This window comes from Syngnathus floridae, chromosome 22 (assembly GCF_059516105.1).
Source record: "Syngnathus floridae isolate MCC-2025c chromosome 22, RoL_Sflo_1.0, whole genome shotgun sequence".
In the NCBI taxonomy this organism is placed as follows: Eukaryota; Metazoa; Chordata; class Actinopteri; order Syngnathiformes; family Syngnathidae; genus Syngnathus; species Syngnathus floridae.
In genome coordinates this window covers 9774430-9794401 of record NC_142434.1, presented here as the reverse complement: position 1 = coordinate 9794401, position 19972 = coordinate 9774430, and the positions used below count along the sequence as shown (strand labels likewise).

At 48.1% G+C, this 19972-nt stretch overlaps 1 long non-coding RNA gene across 2 annotated transcripts; it reads left to right on the top strand.

Moving 5' to 3' along the window:
- The first annotated feature begins 3144 nt into the window (after window positions 1–3144).
- On the top strand, window positions 3145–6025 carry LOC148379576 (uncharacterized). 2 transcript variants are annotated; one of them, XR_015855404.1, is made up of 6 exons: window positions 3145–3295; window positions 3554–3747; window positions 3872–3985; window positions 4217–5488; window positions 5625–5729; window positions 5874–6025. It is a non-coding gene; the product is annotated as an uncharacterized LOC148379576 (long non-coding RNA). The 2 variants fall into 2 exon arrangements; XR_015855403.1 differs by having other exon boundaries at window positions 5625–6025.
- Window positions 6026–19972: the final 13947 nt, after the last annotated feature.

The following is a 19972-nucleotide window of genomic DNA, read 5'->3' as shown; positions in this document are numbered from 1 at the left end:
GGCCGTCTCGGTCACGCTATGTTGCGTGATGCAGTTTTGAAGAACCAAATGCATTTATTCAATGAATAAGTCAAGCTAGTTCTATGTTTATGATGTTGTAAGTTACGGTACCGATTGAAGTTGAGTTCGAAGCCAGTGGAAAACAGCGCTGCGTTTGTGCTCTCCAGGTACAAATGTTGTGATCTCTGACTGACGACCGGGCGAGACTCGAGTAAGAGATGTCCAAACGAGCTCCGGCAGGGCGGGCCAAGGCGGAGCGAACGGACGCCCTTCAGGCCGCCAATGACGAGCTGAAAACCAAACTGATGGACGTCCAGTTAGAACTTCAGCAGGAGAAGAACAAGGTGAAAACCTCAACAGACAGACACTGCCTGCCTCCCTGCCTGCCTCCCTGCCTGCCTCCCTGCCTGCCTCCCTCCCTCCCAGTTTTCCCGATGTAGATTAGACATGCGTGTGCCATGACTGTGTCAGCCTACATCAACAAATGCACCGAGGACGTCAGCACCACTAAGAATATCATCACCCGGGGCAACCAACGACCCTGGATGACTGAGGAGGTACGTCAAACGCTACGAGCGCGGAACTCTGCCTTCAAGTCTGGCGACAAGGAGACACTGAGGACAGCGAGAGCCAACTTGAACCGTGCCATCAGGATAGCGAAGCGAGACCGCAGTCGAAAATTTCAGGATCGTTTCCACGACGTCAAAAACATCAGGAGTATGTGGCAAGGCATACGGGCGATTACAGACTACAACTCACCCTCCCCCCCCCCGGTGGGTGTAGTTGATGCTGACTTTCTAAATGGTCTAAATAACTTCTTTGGGAGGTTCGAGGCACTAAACGGCACTCCAGCAGTTAAAACTGTCCCCCATCAGGAAGAGGAGGTACTCTGCCTTGACTCCGCCGATGTGTTGAAGACCCTGAGGAGAGTCAACCCCTGTAAGGCCCCTGGCCCCGACAACATTCCTGGGCGTGTGTTCAGGGAATGTGCAAGTCATCTGGCTGGGGTCATCACAGACATTTTTAACACCTCGCTGGGCCAAGCCACAGTGCCGGCGTGCTTTAAGACTGCCTCCATCATTCCGGTGCCGAAGAAACCTCAAATCACCTCATTTAATGATTACCGGCCTGTTGCACTGACTCCGGTTATGATGAAGTGCTTCGAAAGGCTGCTTAAAGGTCACATCGTTTCCAGACTCCCCCTATTATTTGACCCGTTCCAGTTTGCCGACCGGCAAAACCGCTCCACTCAGGACGCCATCTCCTCCGTTCTTCACCTGAGCCTGGCTCACCTGGAGGAGAAGAACACCCATGTGCGGAGGCTGTTCCTGGACTTCAGCTCAGCGTTTAACACCATCATCCCACAGCATCTGGTAGGAAAATTGGAACACCTGGGCTTCAACACCCCCCTTCGCAACTGGCTGCTAGACTTCCTCACCAACAGACCTCAGTCAGTCCGGGTCGGACAGAACACCTCTGATGTCATCACCCTCAGCACAGGCTCCCTTCAGGGCTGCGTCCTGAGCCCCCTGCTGTGCACCCTGATGACACACGACTGCGTCCTCAGGTTCACCACCAATCACATCGTGAAGTCAGCAGACGACACAACGGTGGTGGGGCTCATCAGAGACAACAACGACCTGGACTACAGAGAGGAGGTGGAGCAGCTGGTGGGCTGGTGCAGAGAAAACAGCCTGATCCTGAATGAGGAGAAGATGAAGGAGATCATCGTCGACTTCAGGAAAAAACAGCCTCACCACGCTCCACTGATCATCAACAGCTCAGCTGTGGAGGTGGTCAGCACCACCAAATTCCTGGGGGTCCACATCACAGAAGACCTCACCTGGACTATGAACACTACGGCACTGGTCAAGAGGGCACAGAAGCGCTTGTACTTCCTGCGGAGGATGAGGAAAGCCCACCTGCCCCCACCCATCATGAGGACGTTCTACAGGAGCACCATAGAGAGCATTCTGACAAGCTGTCTCTCTGTGTGGTGTGGAGGCTGCACCGCCTCCGATTGGAAGAACGTGAGGAGAGTGGTGAGGACAGCAGAGAGGATCATAGGGGCTCCTCTTCCCTCCATTCAGGACATTTCATCTCAGCGCTGCATGTCCCGTGCCCGTAACATCATCAATGACCCATCACACCCCCACCATGGACTGTTCTCCCTGCTGCCCTCTGGGAAGAGGTTTGCAGCATCCGCTGCAGGTCCACCAGGTTCTGCAACAGCTTTTTCCCTGCTGTCATCAGACTGTTGAACACTAGAACTGTTGAGCTCTAAACTGAACTCTGCATCACACATTCACAGAACTGTACTTTATGACACTACGGACCTCTATCTTGCACTATCTCGCACTACCAACTTTACTGAACTTGTATAAACCCTTTAAATAGAAGTTTAATACATGGTTTAGCATTCCTCTGCACACTCTTGAATACTGTTTTGCCTACTTGCACTATTGCATAATTATCACTGCTGCACTTTATACTTATTTTTAATATATATATATATATATATATATAGTATATGTATATATATATATTGTCATAGGATATGTTACTTCTATTCAACTGCAATATCACTACTTTGTTGTAAGACGTATGCAACGGAATTTCGTTTTGTATGCACCATGTGCAGACAAGATGACAATAAAGTTTGTCTAAGTCTAAGTCTAAGTCATGTCAGGTCAGCTGTCTGGAGAGAGAGAGAAGTCAGGACCTGCGGGCGGAGCACCACCGTGCCACCGCCGCCATGACGGAACTCAAAAGCAAACTCCATGAGGAGAAGCAGAAAGAGTTAGCCATTACCAGGGAGACATTACTGCGGCAGCATGAAATGGAGCTGATGAGAGTGATCAAAATCAAAGATGGAGAGATCCAGCGACTGAATGCCTTGGTCCTCAGCCTGAGGGACGGCTCCATGGACAAGGTGATCCGCTCTATCCGTGTCTGACTATCCGCACGCCACGTCGGGCTTCGATGCGGCCGCGACCGTATTGTGTAGCTTGTCCCCAGTAAGCGTCGCGGCGCTCCGTTGCGGTCTCAACGGCCCGGTGTGGCGCAATGTCTGCTCAGGTGAGGAGGGGGGGCGCTTTGCTGGCGGAGGTGGAGGAGACGCGGCGGTGTCGGGAGACCGAGCGGTGTCGCCTCCACCAGGAGCGCGGAAGAAGCCCTGGCAGCGGCCCAGCAGGCCTGGCAGTCCCGAGCGGCCGAGCTCCGATCGGCTCATCACCAGCATCGGGAGGAGCTGAGCCGAACCAAGAGAGACTGCGAGAGGGAGATCCGCCGACTGGTAGGACTGATCAGATGCGCGGTGCGTGGCTATGTTCCCAATTTCGTTGTATACCTGCAGTGCAATGACACCTAAGGCATTCTATTCTATTCTATTTCACAAGAAGAAAATGTCCGGTTGCTCGCTTCGCTTTTGTCACAGCAAAGGTGTTCTAGTCGATTCAAGAAAAAAATTGGCCGGTTGCTCTCTTTGTTTTTGTCACAATTCTGGCAAATGAGTTTGCCCGCCTGCCTGAGCGCTCCCCGTTTGTACATCCAGACGGATGAGATCAAGCTGAAAGACAGAGCGGTTAGTGTTTTGGATGAAGCCCTGGGGCCGGCCACGTCCACCGCCTTCAGCTGCAGACTCAGGCTGCCGAGCAGCAGATCGCTGCCCTGAGGGATTCCCAAAGGGCGGGCCTAAACTACCCTGGAAGTGGGGTCAACGCCGCTACTAGCAATCCTCTTCATTGCGTAAGCCACCTCATCACACACTTGCAGTACGCATGACTTAGTTCGTTGCTGGAGGAAGGTAGCACAAAAACAGTTTTGAACTTTGAACGAGTGCTTGTGTGTGTGTGTTGCGGGGCGTTTTCAGTCTCAGGAGGATCGGGACACGCGACGGTTTCATCTGAAAATCGCTGAGCTCAGCGCAGTCATCAGGAAACTGGAGGATCGAAACGCCCTGCTTTCTGAAGAGCGCAATGAACTGGTAATTTATTGACGGCACGCTTGAAGGTTTGCGCTACGTTTGATGCGCGCCATCCAGCGAGGCACCCATTGCGCTTGCTTATTAGTTGAGCGGCGCGGCGAGTCGGTTGCCTGGTAGATGTCTTTTATTGGGAGCCAAAGGCACGATTCCGTTCAAACCGATGCAAAAGGAATGGATACGTTCTGGCCCGCGTGTTGTGCGTCTTTCACATCCCGCACTTCATGCTTGCAGCTAAAGCGACTGAGAGAAACAGAAAGCCAGTTTCTGCCACTCCTGTACAAAAACAAACGCCTGAGCAGGAAGAATGAAGAACTCTCGCTGGTGCTGTGTCGCCTTGAAAACAAAGTGCGCTTTGTCACCCAGGAGAACGAGGAGATGGCAAGCTTGGTAAGTCGACGCGGACAACGGCGGCGTGCCAACAGAGTCCACTGCATTTGTGTTCCACAGAGAAGGCCTAGTTCGCTCAATGACCTGGACCGCGGTTGCGGCCAGCAGGACGGTGAAATGGAGTTCCTTCAAGTTGTGGAGCAGCGGCACATCATCGACGACTTGTCCAAGGTCTTCAGGCAGGCGACTCGGTGCACGTACGGCAGCGCCGCGCTCGCTCGCTGTCGCCAGGAAACCTTTTCCGTCCAAAGCTTGGCCGGCGGCCGCCATCCAAAAAATTGGCCCCTTAAATTCCGACCTTTCAAGCAGGAGCATTGTGCGCACGCGTTTGAACACGCTTTAGACTTGTTTTGCCGTTTTCAGCAGCTCAAAGCTCCCGTTTTGTCAGCGCCTTTGCCACTCGCTGTGCGCTGAAAACGACGGACTTGCCCGGCTGCTCAGCCCGTCAACCATGAGCCGCGAGCGCGACGTCATTGTCCGTAGGCAGCTAGTGGCAAAATGCACCCTGTTAGAGTTGCGCTCGCTCCAACTTATTTTGCAAGAACCACACGGGAGACAAGTAAGTTCTTTTGGACACCTGCAGGTGGAGAGTCCATCCGTTGTACGAATGAAGTCTGACTCTCGGCTCCTGCACGAGCATTTTAATTAAGAGAAACAGGGTGGGTGTAAGAGTGGATTGAATAGAGGAAGCCCTTGACCTCTAGTCAAAACATAGCAAGGGGTGTTTTACAACTTTGTGTAGGAAGGGATAAGCGATAGGGATAAATAAGGGATAAATAATATTATTTATTACAGGTCGCAGTCAAAGTCAAAGCAACACAATGATACGATAAAGATAATCTGGAAAACCCTGACACACCCTGTAGTTGTCACTTTTGGAAAAGACGAGCGTCCCTCCAATCATCGCCGGTGACGTGTTTTTCAGGCTCTGGAGACAGGAGCTCATGTCAGAAATGTCATTGTGAGTCGCGTTTGTTTCTGCGCCGGAGCCGTTCGTTCCCTTTGCATCCGAAGAATCTCAAAGGCGGATTATTTGTGTCGACAGGAGAGAGATTTGCTGCTACGATACCGACGTCGAGAATCTCTGAGGAGGAACAAAGCGTGAGGTCCTGCAAGGTGAGTCTGTTTGTTTGCGGCTGCTTGGTGTTGCGCAAGATGAAATGGCCTTTTTCTCGCTATCGTTCCTCTCGTCGATTCATCGTGAGGTGTCGCTTCAGTTTGTTCAGAGAGATGTTTGCTTCCGCGCCCGCAGGTCATCGAAACATTTTACGGCTACGACGAAGACGTGTTGGTGGACTCGGACGGATCGTCCTTGTCTTTTCACACCGACAGAACCCCCGACACGGAACCCGAAGAGGTAGCCCGCCATTTCTGCCAGCGTATTGGCACCAAACATTCCTCTTCAGCCTGGAATCGGACTCGCCTTTGCGTCGCGGGTGCTTTGTCGCCGGTCTGACTGATTCTGGTACTAGTGCTGTGTTGCATTGGTGTGTGCATGAAGAGGCGGAGCTTCGCTACCGCCAGCTGACGCAAGAATATCAAGCGCTGCAACGAGCCTACGCTCTGCTAGCCCAGACCAGCGAAGGGGACTACGACGCCGAGAAGGAGATCAAGGTGGCGCCCCTTCCCGCAACCCCCGGCCGGGTCGCAGCCTCCCCGTTCTCACCCAGCCTCGGGTGTTCTCTGGTCTGAAAGGAGGAGGAGGAGCCTCCCTCCTCCTCCTTTCAGACCAGAGAAAAGCTGATGGTAGAAATGGGTCACTATCAAAGCAGAGTAGCAGATCTGGAGTCAGCGCTGAAGCAACAAGGACAGGTAAGCTCATCAATGAGCACACCTTTTTCTCAGACAAAATAGCTACATTCTTCAGTCACTCATCCGTCTGGCATTACTGGACCAACCCCCACCCCCGAACGTGGCTGGGAAAATGCGGAGAAAAGCAAATGTCATTTTCCAGTCAACCAAAGAATTTGTGGATGAAAATGACACAACATTCCAAAGCTGTCCACGCGTTTGTCTCTTCTAGAATGTCAAGTGGGTGGAGGAGAAGCAGCTGCTGCGTCAGAGCAATCAGCAGTTGGCCGAAAAGGTGACGGAAAGAAAGGCGCTGGGCGGAGTCGCTTGGCGTCACACCTGTCGGGAAGCCCCGCAGATGAGGTCTGACTGTCTTTTCAGGTCAGGCGGATGGAGGCGGAAGAAGCGCGTCTGAAAGAGCACATCCAGGATATCCGAGACCAAAACGAACTGCTTGAGTTCCGCATCCTGGAGCTGGAGGTGGGAAGACTCGCACAAGCGTGTTGAGGCCAGAGATGTGACGGACGGACGGACGGACGGACGGATGCATGCCTCTGCCTTTCAGGAGAGGGAGTGGCGCTCCCCCGTCTTGAAGTTTCTGCAAGTCCGTTTCCCAGACGGCCTCAGCCCTTTGCAGATCTACTGCGAGGCCGAGGGCGTGAGCGTACGTAAGGCGTCCCTCGCAACCCTAACCTTAACCCGAGGTCCCAGAACACCTTACATTGCTCCTTGCGCCTTTCCCCCGGACATCGTCATCAGTGATCTGATGAAGAAGCTGGACATCCTGGGCTATAACGCCGTAAGTGTATGTCGAACTCCTTATGTTCGCACTCCACGAGACTCGGCGGCTCAAATGTGACTTTTGGAAGGCTTTGCGCTGAAAGAAGCTTGTTGACGCTGTGCCTTTGGGCTCTTGCAGAATCTCACCAACGAGGAGCAGGTGGTCGTGATTCACGCCAGGACCCTTCTCACCCTAGCCGAGAAGGTAACGCGCACGTCCACGCACGCTCTCGCATTCTGCTTATGTGACAGCAGCCTTTCCTCAGTGGTTAGAATACATCAAAGTGACCAAGTCAGCACTTCAACAGAAGATGTTGGACATTGAAAGTGAGAAGGTAGACAGACACGCGACATCAGCCAAGGGGAACTCCGGCAATGTGCCCCAACAATTCTGACCTTGAGCTGTGCTAGGATATGTTCTGCAAGCAGAAGGGCTACCTGGATGAAGAGTTGGACTTCAGGAAGTGTTCCATGGACCAGGCTCATAAGGTAAGCCGCCCTCAAATCTCCCGCCGGACCACTGATGGACGAGGATTGCGGCCCAGAGGATCCTGGAGCTGGAGGCCATGTTGTACGAGGCGCTACCGCAGCGGGACTGCCCCGCCACGGACGGCGAAAAAGCCAGCCACGCTGGCGTGAATGACGTGCTGACGGCGGATCAGAGAGAAGAGCTTAGGAGCGCCGTGGACCAATGGAAGCGAGCCCTGATGTGCGAGTTGAGGGAGCGCGACGCTTGCATCCTCCAAGAGAGAATGGATCTGCTGCACAGCGCGCAACAGGTAAGGGCCCAAAGCCAGCCCGGCACTTACTTGCACGCTTACTGGCTTTTGAATGCCACTTTCCATTTGTCCGTCCTAGAGGAACAAAGAGCTGAAAGAATTCATCGAAGCTCAGAAGAGACAAATCAAACAATTGGAGGAGAAGTTTCTGTTTCTCTTTCTATTCTTCTCCTTGGCCTTCATTCTGTGGCCCTAACACCAGCTGGTGAGTGAGCTCCAGCGGCACCGCACTCGACACCTCCGATACACTGCCAGCCGGTCTCAGACGTTGGCAGACGCTCCGATGCCAACGTATACCCCCCGCCACGGTGACAGAGGCACCGCGTCACACCGGCGCTCATCCAATCAGAAGGCAGGAAAAGCAAATTCACATGCAGGGCACTTTTGAACCAGAAGAGAGCGCCACAAAAAACGGTTGTTGCCCCAAACGCGCATTAAAAAGGGTCAGAATAACAAGAGTCCCACTGGCCAGCCGGGGCCACCCGTCCAGCTGTTTCTTCAGGGGGGAAAAAAATTGGAGTCACCGGTGAGTACATTTTGCATTTAGCTCTGCTTTTCTGCTTCTGTCTTCAAGTGTGTGGCATCCTGCGATCAAAGATTCAGCCAACCCCAAAGCGGTTGACCTCAACGTCCCACCACCATGCCTACCAGAGCAGGTGACGTGATGCTTTGGACATCCTTCCGTCTCAGATGCCCAAAAGTACTCTTTGCCACATCTGCGGCAATACGGTGTCTTTTCAAAGGTGCAAATAAATCCAGCGTGGGCGGAACACGCACGTCTTCGGTTTTTCCCGCTTTGTTTGTGTGACAGCTGTTGTGAAAATTTTATACAAATAAAGTTGTATAGTACAGGTTTGGCCAAGCCGCAACTCACGAACCGCATGCGGCTCTTTTATGTTCATATCAACATTTGTGTGTGTGTGTGTGTGTGTGTGTGTGGGGGGGGGGGGTTGTGCGTGTTGGCTTCACTTGAGTTCAATTTGGTATTTTGGTCAAAAGCGCATGTGGTGAAATTCCACAAAGTAGGATGGGCAAACACATTTCTTTAAACTATGAGTGTCAATTGGGCTCTCGAAATGGCAGGGAAAAGATGCACAGCAAAACGAAAATACGTAGATGAACACAGGACGTTTTAATCAGAGTGGGAAAGTTTCTATTTTTTGTTGAACGTGATGGCAAACCATTCTGCCTGATATGTCAGACCTCAGCGCATTTCAAAGATTCAAATCTTCAGCGCCATGCACTTCAGCTCACTCCATGCTAACATTGATCAGGCGTCGAACCCGCATCATCATGCTTAAGAGGTGGCCATGCTAACCAGTGCGCCATTATGTCAACGCATAATAACTAAGTCTACTGGTCAAAACAGCGGTTACTATATGACGTCGCTACGTCGTGGTCACGTGACGCAGACAAGACGTCAATGGACGTGGGCAGAGTTAACTTGTTTAAAAGGGAGTAGGCAGAAGAAATATTTAATTTATTTAAATCTATTTTGAGTGCACACCATTATGCCAATGCATAACAACTGTAAATCTACTAAACAAAACAGCGGTTGCTATATGACATCTGCCACGTCGTGGTCACGTGACATACGTGACGTCGATGGGCGTAACTTTCGCCGGAATTCAAATCCGCGGGGAGAGTTAACTTGTTTAAAAGAGAGTGGGCAGAAGAATTATTTAATTTATTTAAATCTATTTGGTGTGTGCGCCATTATGTCAATGCATAACAACTGTAAGTCTACTAAACAAAACAGCGGTTGCTATATGACGTCTGCCACGTCGTGGTCACGTGACGCGGACGTGACGTCGACGCCTACTTTACATCCCACCGATCACAGGACCCCTCGGCTGCATAACCGTGCACCCTTCCCAACCAATCGGATTTGCTATACGCGAAAACGACGCCAATGGAAAGAGCTTCCGCCCAAATTTAAATCCGTGGGCGTGGCTCGCAGCAGGAAGTAGGAAAATGGCGGCGATGTTGACAAAGACACAGCGGATGGTAACATACGACTAACAAGAGAAATATTTTTATTTTCTGCTTGCAACTGGACCGTCCAGAGCGTACACGGTAAGTACAACTCATCGTTTTTAAAAAGAAGTACTTTTGTTGCCCTGAAAAGCGAGTGAGCGTGGCGTTTGTGGGGGACGTCGAATTTCGACGATTCTTTCTGGTCAACGGTTGTAAATGATTGTGTTGATTAAAAAAGAAAACTTGATGTAACTCTACTTTTAACTGCCGTTTCAGATAGATTTGGAATTGCATCACATCCAATTTTGCCTAGAGCGTACACGGTAAGTAACACTCGTTGTGTTTAAGGAGATTTACGTTTGTAATAGCAGAAGTGTAGCCGCGTTGCGTTGTACGTGTGAATGTTGGTCCGGGCGAAATGTTAATGTTTAATTTCATTCCTTTAGGTTCCACGGTGTTTGTTGGCTGCAAGTTTTCCACTGCAAGAAGAGGCTCATATCATTGACCAGGAGCGAGCTACAATGGTGAGTAGCCATAACATTTATGTTAAACACTTCCTATTTCATGTCTAACAGTACTTGATTTAACAAATAACCATAAATAAATACAGTGTGGGCACTGAAGTTAACATATGTGATTATACTGCCTAATCTGTCACCGAGTAGATTGTTGCAAAGTAATATAAGATCCAAAGTTGTAATTCAGAATAGTTTTCAAAAGAAGGCCATTAGAATTATATACAAGTCTGATTACCCTGAACAAGCTATTAATTAAATCACAAATTCTTCAATTCAAAGATTTGGTAGATTATCAGACAAATAATGTCTAACAGTAATTGATTTAACACATCACGATAAGTAGATTGAGTGTGGGCACTCTCAAGTTAACATATGTGATTATACTGCCTAATCTGTTACAGAGTATGTTGTTGCCAAGTAATGTAGAATAGATCCAAAGTAGTAATCCAGAATAGTTTTGAAGAGGCCATTAGAATGATAAACAAATCTGATTACCTTGAACATAATAACAAGCTAAGTGTTTAATATGTCCTATGAAGTCAAAATTGGGCACCATCATGTGGTGAAATTTGGAATTGCATCACATCCAATTTTGCCTGGGAACAAACAGATTACATAAATCTTAGTTTTGAATAAGCCACTCCTTCTCAAACAAGTAAACTCTGCCCATTTTGCGCAGTAGATGTTCTGTTAATATCTAGTATTTATACAAAGTCATAATTTAAATTGCTTTCAACCTTCATTCATCGGTTCAACCAACATTACTCGCTCTTATTACCAACTTGTATTGATTTAACTAAGCGTTTAATACTTCCTATCAGGTCTCAAGGCAAGATTTGGCAAAATACAATTTCAGCAAATCCAATTTTGCCAGGGAACAAAAATAGATTAAATAAACTAAATAAGTCTTCTTCCCATTAAATAAATCAGAAAAGTCTGTCTTGTAACCAGTCCTCTTCAAACAAGTAAAGTCTGCCCATTTTGTGCCGTAGATTTTGTGTCTATGCCTAGTATTTAAACAAAATCATAATTTAAACGACTTCTTTCCTTCATTCACTTTGGAAATTTGGAATTGCAGCAAATCGAATTTTGCCAGGGAACAAAAATAGATCAATTAAACTAAATAAGTCTTCTTCCCATTAAATAAATTAAAAAAGTCTGTCTTGTAACCAGTCCTTTTCAAACAAGTAAAGTCTGCCCATTTTGTGCCGTCGATTTTGTGTTAATGCCTAGTATTTGTACAAAATCATAATTTAAAGGACTTCATTCCTTCATTCACTTTGGAAATTTGGAATTGCAGCACATCAAATTTTGCCTGGGAAGAAAAGTAGATTAAATAAATTTAATAAGTCTTACTACTTCCCATTAAATAAATTAAATACGTCTTACTTGTTCCCACTCCTTTTCAAAACAGTAGTTTAAAACGAGGGCCCTTCACTCAATCTTTAACCTCAACCCCGCACGTTGTGTTGTATCTGTGAATGTTGGTTGTGGCCAAATGATAGTTTTCTTTCATTCGTTTAGGTTCCAAGAAAACTTGATGTAACTCTACTTTTAACTGCCGTTTCAGATAAGCGGGTATTACGTCGCAGTCATGTGCCGCGGATATGACGTAATTGCCCGAACCTCCGATTCAAATCTGTTGGCGCGATGGCCGTGAGCCACTGAGCAGCGACGATTATCAACAGAAATATCTTTATTTTTCTGCTTGCAACTGGACCGTCTAGAGCGTACACGGTAAGTAACACTCATTGTGTTTAAGGAGATTTACGTTTGTAATAGCAGAAGTGTAGCCGCGTTGCGTTGTACGTGTGAAAATTGGTCGAGGCGAAATGTTAATGTTTAATTTCATTCCTTTAGGTTCCACGGTGTTTGTTGGCTGCAAGTTTTCCACTGCAAGAAGAGGCTCGTATCATTGACCAGGAGCGAGCTACAATGGTGAGTAGCCATAACATTTATGTTAAACACTTCCTATTTCATGTCTAACAGTACTTGATTTAACAAATAACCATAAATAAATACAGTGTGGGCACTGAAGTTAACATATGTGATTATACTGCCTAATCTGTCACGGAGTAGATTGTTGCAAAGTAATATAAGATCCAAAGTTGTAATTCAGAATAGTTTTCAAAAGAAGGCCATTAGAATTATATACAAGTCTGATTACCCTGAACAAGCTATTAATTAAATCACAAATTCTTCAATTCAAAGATTTGGTAGATTATCAGACAAATAATGTCTAACAGTAATTGATTTAACACATCACGATAAGTAGATTGAGTGTGGGCACTCTCAAGTTAACAGATATGATTATACTGCCTAATCTGTTACAGAGTATGTTGTTGCCAAGTAATGTAGAATAGATCCAAAGTAGTAATCCAGAATAGTTTTGAAGAGGCCATTAGAATAATAAACAAATCTGATTACCTTGAACATAATAACAAGCTAAGTGTTTAATATGTCCTATGAAGTCAAAATTGGGCACCATCATGTGGTGAAATTTGGAATTGCATCACATCCAATTTTGCCTGGGAACAAACAGATTAAATAAATCTTAGTTTTGAATAAGCCACTCCTTCTCAAACAAGTAAACTCTGCCCATTTCGCGCAGTAGATGTTCTGTTAATATCTAGTATTTATACAAAGTCATAATTTAAATTGCTTTCAACCTTCATTCATCGGTTCAACCAACATTACTCGCTCTTATTACCAACTTGTATTGATTTAACTAAGCGTTTAATACTTCCTATCAGGTCTCAAGGCAAGATTTGGCAAAATACAATTTCAGCAAATCCAATTTTGCCAGGGAACAAAAATAGATTAAATAAACTAAATAAGTCTTCTTCCCATTAAATAAATCAGAAAAGTCTGTCTTGTAACCAGTCCTCTTCAAACAAGTAAAGTCTGCCCATTTTGTGCCGTAGATTTTGTGTCTATGCCTAGTATTTAAACAAAATCATAATTTAAACGACTTCTTTCCTTCATTCACTTTGGAAATTTGGAATTGCAGCAAATCGAATTTTGCCAGGGAACAAAAATAGATCAATTAAACTAAATAAGTCTTCTTCCCATTAAATAAATTAAAAAAGTCTGTCTTGTAACCAGTCCTTTTCAAACAAGTAAAGTCTGCCCATTTTGTGCCGTCGATTTTGTGTTAATGCCTAGTATTTATACAAAATCATAATTTAAAGGACTTCATTCCTTCATTCACTTTGGAAATTTGGAATTGCAGCACATCAAATTTTGCCTGGGAAGAAAAGTAGATTAAATAAATTTAATAAGTCTTACTACTTCCCATTAAATAAATTAAATACGTCTTACTTGTTCCCACTCCTTTTCAAAAAAGTAGTTTAAAACGAGGTCCCTTCACTCAACCTTTAACCCTATTTATTCACCTTCTAGGCTAAGTGTTAAAGGCTAAGTGTTAAAGGCTAAGTGTTAAAGGCTAAGTGTTAAAGGCTAAGTGTTAGAGGCTAAGTGCCAGAGGCTAGGCGCCAGAGGCGAGTTTTTGTGGGCTGAAGTTTTAGTGGGGTTAGTGTGAATACAATCCAAAAGAATACAACAGAATACAATACAATAGAATATAATACATAGATTAAATTATATAGCTCTTACTACTTCCCATTAAATAAATTAAATACGTCTTACTTGTTCCCAATCCTTTTCAAAAAAGTAGTTTAAAACGAGGGCCCTTCACTCAACCTTTAACCTCAACCCCGCACGTCACATTGTGTTGTATCTGTGAATGTTGGTTGTGGCCAAATGATAGTTTTCTTTCATTCGTTTAGGTTCCACGGTGTTTGTTGGCTATGTTTTCCACTGTCAGAAGGATGAAAATACAAAGTACAACGCTTGGACGTGGGCGAAGGCGTCACCGGTGAGTCCTTCCTTCCTATTTATTTACCTTCTAGATGCTAGAGGCTAAGTGTTAGAGGCTAATTGTTAGAGGCTAAGTGTTAAACACAATACGAACAACACAACGATACTGCACTGAACAACACGATACCGCACTGAGAAACACGATACCGCACTGAACAACACGATACCGCACTGAACACCATGCCACACTGAACAACACCATCCCGCACTGAACAACACCATGCCGCACTAAACAACACCATGCCGCACTGAACAACACCATGCCTCACTGAACGACACCATGCCGCACTGAAAGACACCATGCCGCACTGAAAGACACCATGCCGCACTGAACGACACCATGCCGCACTAAACAACATTATGCCGCACTGAACAACATTATGCCGAAATGAACAACACCATGCCGCACTGAACAACACCATGCCGCACTGAACAACACCATGCCGCACTGAACAACACGATCCCGCATTGAACACCATCCCGCACTGAACAACACCATGCCGCACTGAACAACACCATCCTGCACTGAACAACACCATCCCGCACTAAACACCATGCCGCACTGAACAACACCATTCCGCACTGAACAACACCATGCCGCACTGAACAACATTATGCCGCACTGAACAACACCATGCCGCACTGAACAACACCATGCCGCACTGAACAACACCATGCCGCACTGAACAACACCATGCCGCACTGAACAACATTATGCCGCACTGAACAACACCATGCCGCACTGAACAACACCATGCCGCACTGAACAACACGATCCTGCATTGAACAACACCATGCCGCACTGAACAACACCATGCCGCACTGAACAACACCATGCCGCACTGAACACCATGCCGCACTGAACACCATGCCGCACTGAACAACACCATCCCGCACTGAACAACACCATGCCGCATTGAACAACACCATGCCGCACTGAACAACACCATCCTGCACTGAACAACACCATGCCGCACTGAACAACACCATGCCGCACTGAACAACACCATGCCGCACTGAACAACATTATGCCGCACTGAACAACATTATGCCGCACTGAACAACATTATGCCGCACTGAACAACACCATGCCGCACTGAACAACACCATGCCGCACTGAACAACACCATGCCGCACTGAACAACACCATGCCGCACTGAACAACACGATCCCGCATTGAACAACACCATGCCGCACTGAACAACACCATCCTGCACTGAACAACACCATCCCGCACTGAACAACACCATGCCGCACTGAACAACATTATGGCGCACTGAACAACATTATGCCGCACTGAACAACACCATGCCGCACTGAACAACACCATGCCGCACTGAACAACACCATGCCGCAATGAACAACACCATCCCGCACTGAACAACACCATGCCGCACTGAGCAACACCATGCCGCACTGAACAACACCATCCCGCACTGAACAACACCATGCCGCACTGAACAACACCATTCCGCACTGAACAACACCATGCCGAACTGAACAACATTACGCTGCACTGAACAACACCATGCCGCACTGAACAACACCATGCCGCACTGAACAACACCATGCCGCATTGAACAACACCATGCCGCATTGAACAACACCATGCCGCACTGAACAACACCATCCTGCACTGAACAACACCATGCCGCATTGAACAACACCATGCCGCACTGAACAACACCATCCTGCACTGAACAACACCATCCCGCACTGAACAACACCATCCCGCATTGAACAACACCATCCTGCACTGAACAACACCATGCCGCACTGAACAACACCATGCCGCACTGAACAACACCATTCCGCACTGAACAACACCATGCCGCACTGAACAACACCATCCTGCACTGAACAACACCATCCCGCACTGAACAACACCATGCCGCATTGAACAACACCATCCTGCACTGAACAACACCATCCTGCACTGAACAACACCATGCCGCACTGAACAACACCATGCCGCACTGAACAACACCATGCCGCACTGAACAACACCATGCCGCACTGAACAACATTATGCCGCACTGAACAACATTATGTCGCACTGAACAACACCATGCCGCACTGAACAACATTATGCCGCACTGAACATTATGCCGCACTGAACAACACCATGCCGCACTGAACAACATTATGCCGCACTGAAAAACACCATGCCGCACTGAACAACACCATCCCGCACTGAACAACACCATGCCGCACTGAACAACACCATGCTGCACTGAACAACATTATGCTGCACTGAACAACACGATCCTGCATTGAACAACACCATGCCGCACTGAACAACACCATCCTGCACTGAACAACACCATCCTGCACTGAACAACACCACCCCGCACTGAACAACACGATCCCGCATTGAACAACACCATCCCGCACTGAACAACACCATGCCGCACTGAACAACACCATTCCGCACTGAACAACACCATGCCGCACTGAACAACACCATGCCGCACTGAACAACACCATGCCGCACTGAACAACACCATGCCGCACTGAACAACATTATGCCGCTCTGAACAACACCATGCCGCACTGAACAACACCATCCCGCACTGAACAACACCATGCCGCATTGAACAACACCATGCCGCACTGAACAACACCATCCTGCACTGAACAACACCATCCCGCACTAAACAACACCATGCCGCACTGAACAACATTATGGCGCACTGGACAACATTATGCCGCACTGAACAACACCATGCCGCACTGAACAACACCATGCCGCACTGAACAACACCATGCCGCACTGAACAACACCATGCCGCACTGAACAACATTATGCCGCACTGAACAACACCATGCCGCACTGAACAACACCATGCCGCACTGAACAACACGATCCCGCATTGAACAACACCATCCTGCACTGAACAACACCATGCCGCACTGAACAACACCATGCCGCACTGAACAACACCATTCCGCACTGAACAACACCATGCCGCACTGAACAACACCATCCTGCACTGAACAACACCATCCCGCACTGAACAACACCATGCCGCATTGAACAACACCATGCCGCACTGAACAACACCATCCTGCACTGAACAACACCATGCCGCACTGAACAACACCATGCCGCACTGAACAACACCATGCCGCACTGAACAACACCATGCCGCACTGAACAACATTATGCCGCACTGAACAACATTATGTCGCACTGAACAACACCATGCCGCACTGAACAACACCATGCCGCACTGAACAACATTATGCCGCACTGAAAAACACCATGCCGCACTGAACAACACCATCCCGCACTGAACAACACCATGCCGCATTGAACAACACCATGCCGCACTGAACAACACCATGCTGCACTGAACAACATTATGCTGCACTGAACAACACGATCCTGCATTGAACAACACCATGCCGCACTGAACAACACCATCCTGCACTGAACAACACCATCCTGCACTGAACAACACCACCCCGCACTGAACAACACGATCCCGCATTGAACAACACCATCCCGCACTGAACAACACCATGCCGCACTGAACAACACCATTCCGCACTGAACAACACCATGCCGCACTGAACAACACCATGCCGCACTGAACAACACCATGCCGCACTGAACAACACCATGCCGCACTGAACAACATTATGCCGCACTGAACAACACCATGCCGCACTGAACAACACCATCCCGCACTGAACAACACCATGCCGCATTGAACAACACCATGCCGCACTGAACAACACCATCCTGCACTGAACAACACCATCCCGCACTAAACAACACCATGCCGCACTGAACAACATTATGGCGCACTGGACAACATTATGCCGCACTGAACAACACCATGCCGCACTGAACAACACCATGCCGCACTGAACAACACCATGCCGCACTGAACACCATGCCGCACTGAACAACATTATGCCGCACTGAACAACACCATGCCGCACTGAACAACACCATGCCGCACTGAACAACACGATCCCGCATTGAACAACACCATCCTGCACTGAACAACACCATGCCGCACTGAACAACACCATGCCGCACTGAACAACACCATTCCGCACTGAACAACACCATGCCGCACTGAACAACACCATCCTGCACTGAACAACACCATCCCGCACTGAACAACACCATGCCGCATTGAACAACACCATGCCGCACTGAACAACACCATCCTGCACTGAACAACACCATGCCGCACTGAACAACACCATGCCGCACTGAACAACACCATGCCGCACTGAACATTATGACGCACTGAACAACATTATGCCGCACTAAACAACATTATGTCGCACTGAACAACACCATGCCGCACTGAACAACACCATGCTGCACTGAACAACATTATGCCGCACTGAACAACACGATCCCGCATTGAACAACACTATCCCGCAGTGAACAACACCATGCCGCATTGAACAACACCATGCCGCACTGAACAACACCATGCTGCACTGAACAACATTATGCTGCACTGAACAACACGATCCTGCATTGAACAACACCATGCCGCACTGAACAACACCATCCTGCACTGAACAACACCTTTCCACACTGAACAACACCATGCCGCACTGAACAACATTATGCCGCACTGAACAACACCATGCCGCACTGAACAACACCATGCCGCACTGAACAACACCATGCCGCACTGAACAACACCATGCCGCAATGAACAACACCATCCCGCACTGAACAACACCATGCCGCATTGAACAACACCATGCCGCACTGAACAACACCATCCCGCACTGAACAACACCACCCCGCACTGAACAACACGATCCCGCATTGAACAACACCATCCCGGACTGAACAACACCATGCCGCACTGAACAACACCATTCCGCACTGAACAACACCATGCCGCACTGAACAACACCATGCCGCACTGAACAACACCATGCCGCACTGAACAACACCATGCCGCACTGAACAACATTATGCCGCACTGAACAACACCATGCCGCACTGAACAACACCATCCCGCACTGAACAACACCATGCCGCATTGAACAACACCATGCCGCACTGAACAACACCATCCTGCACTGAACAACACCATCCCGCACTGAACAACACCATGCCGCACTGAACAACATTATGGCGCACTGAACAACATTATGCCGCACTGAACAACACCATGCCGCACTGAACAACACCATGCCGCACTGAACAACACCATGCCGCACTGAACAACATTATGCCGCACTGAACAACATTATGCCGCACTGAACAACACCATGCCGCACTGAACAACACCATGCCGCACTGAACAACACCATGCCGAACTGAACAACACGACGTCGCACTGAACAACACGACGCCGCACAGAACAACACGACGCCGCACAGAATAACACAATACCGCACAGAACAACACAATACCGCACAAACAGTTTTAGATAATATTACGTCGCAGTCATGTGACGCGGACATGACGTCAATAGGCGGAACTCACGGCAAAATTATAATCCGTGGGCGTGGCTTGCAACAGGAAGTAGGAAAGCGGCAATTCTGGCAAACAAGACACAGCGGTTAGTAACACGATGACTAACAAGGCAAATATTTTTGTTTTCAGCTTGCAACTTGACCGTCTAGAGCGTACAAGGTAATTACAACTGTTTTTTTTAGCCCTGAAAAGCGAGGGAGTGTGGCGTTTGGGAGGAATGTCGAACTCGGCGTCTGCTTCCAGCCACAGACGCCAAATTTCGACGATTATTTCGACTGGTCAACGGTTGTAAATTATTGCGTTGACTAAAAACTTTATTTAACTCTACTCTTAACTTTGCCGTTTCAGATATGCGGGTATTACACCGCGGAAATGACGTCAATAGGCTGAACTCTCGCCAAAATTCAAA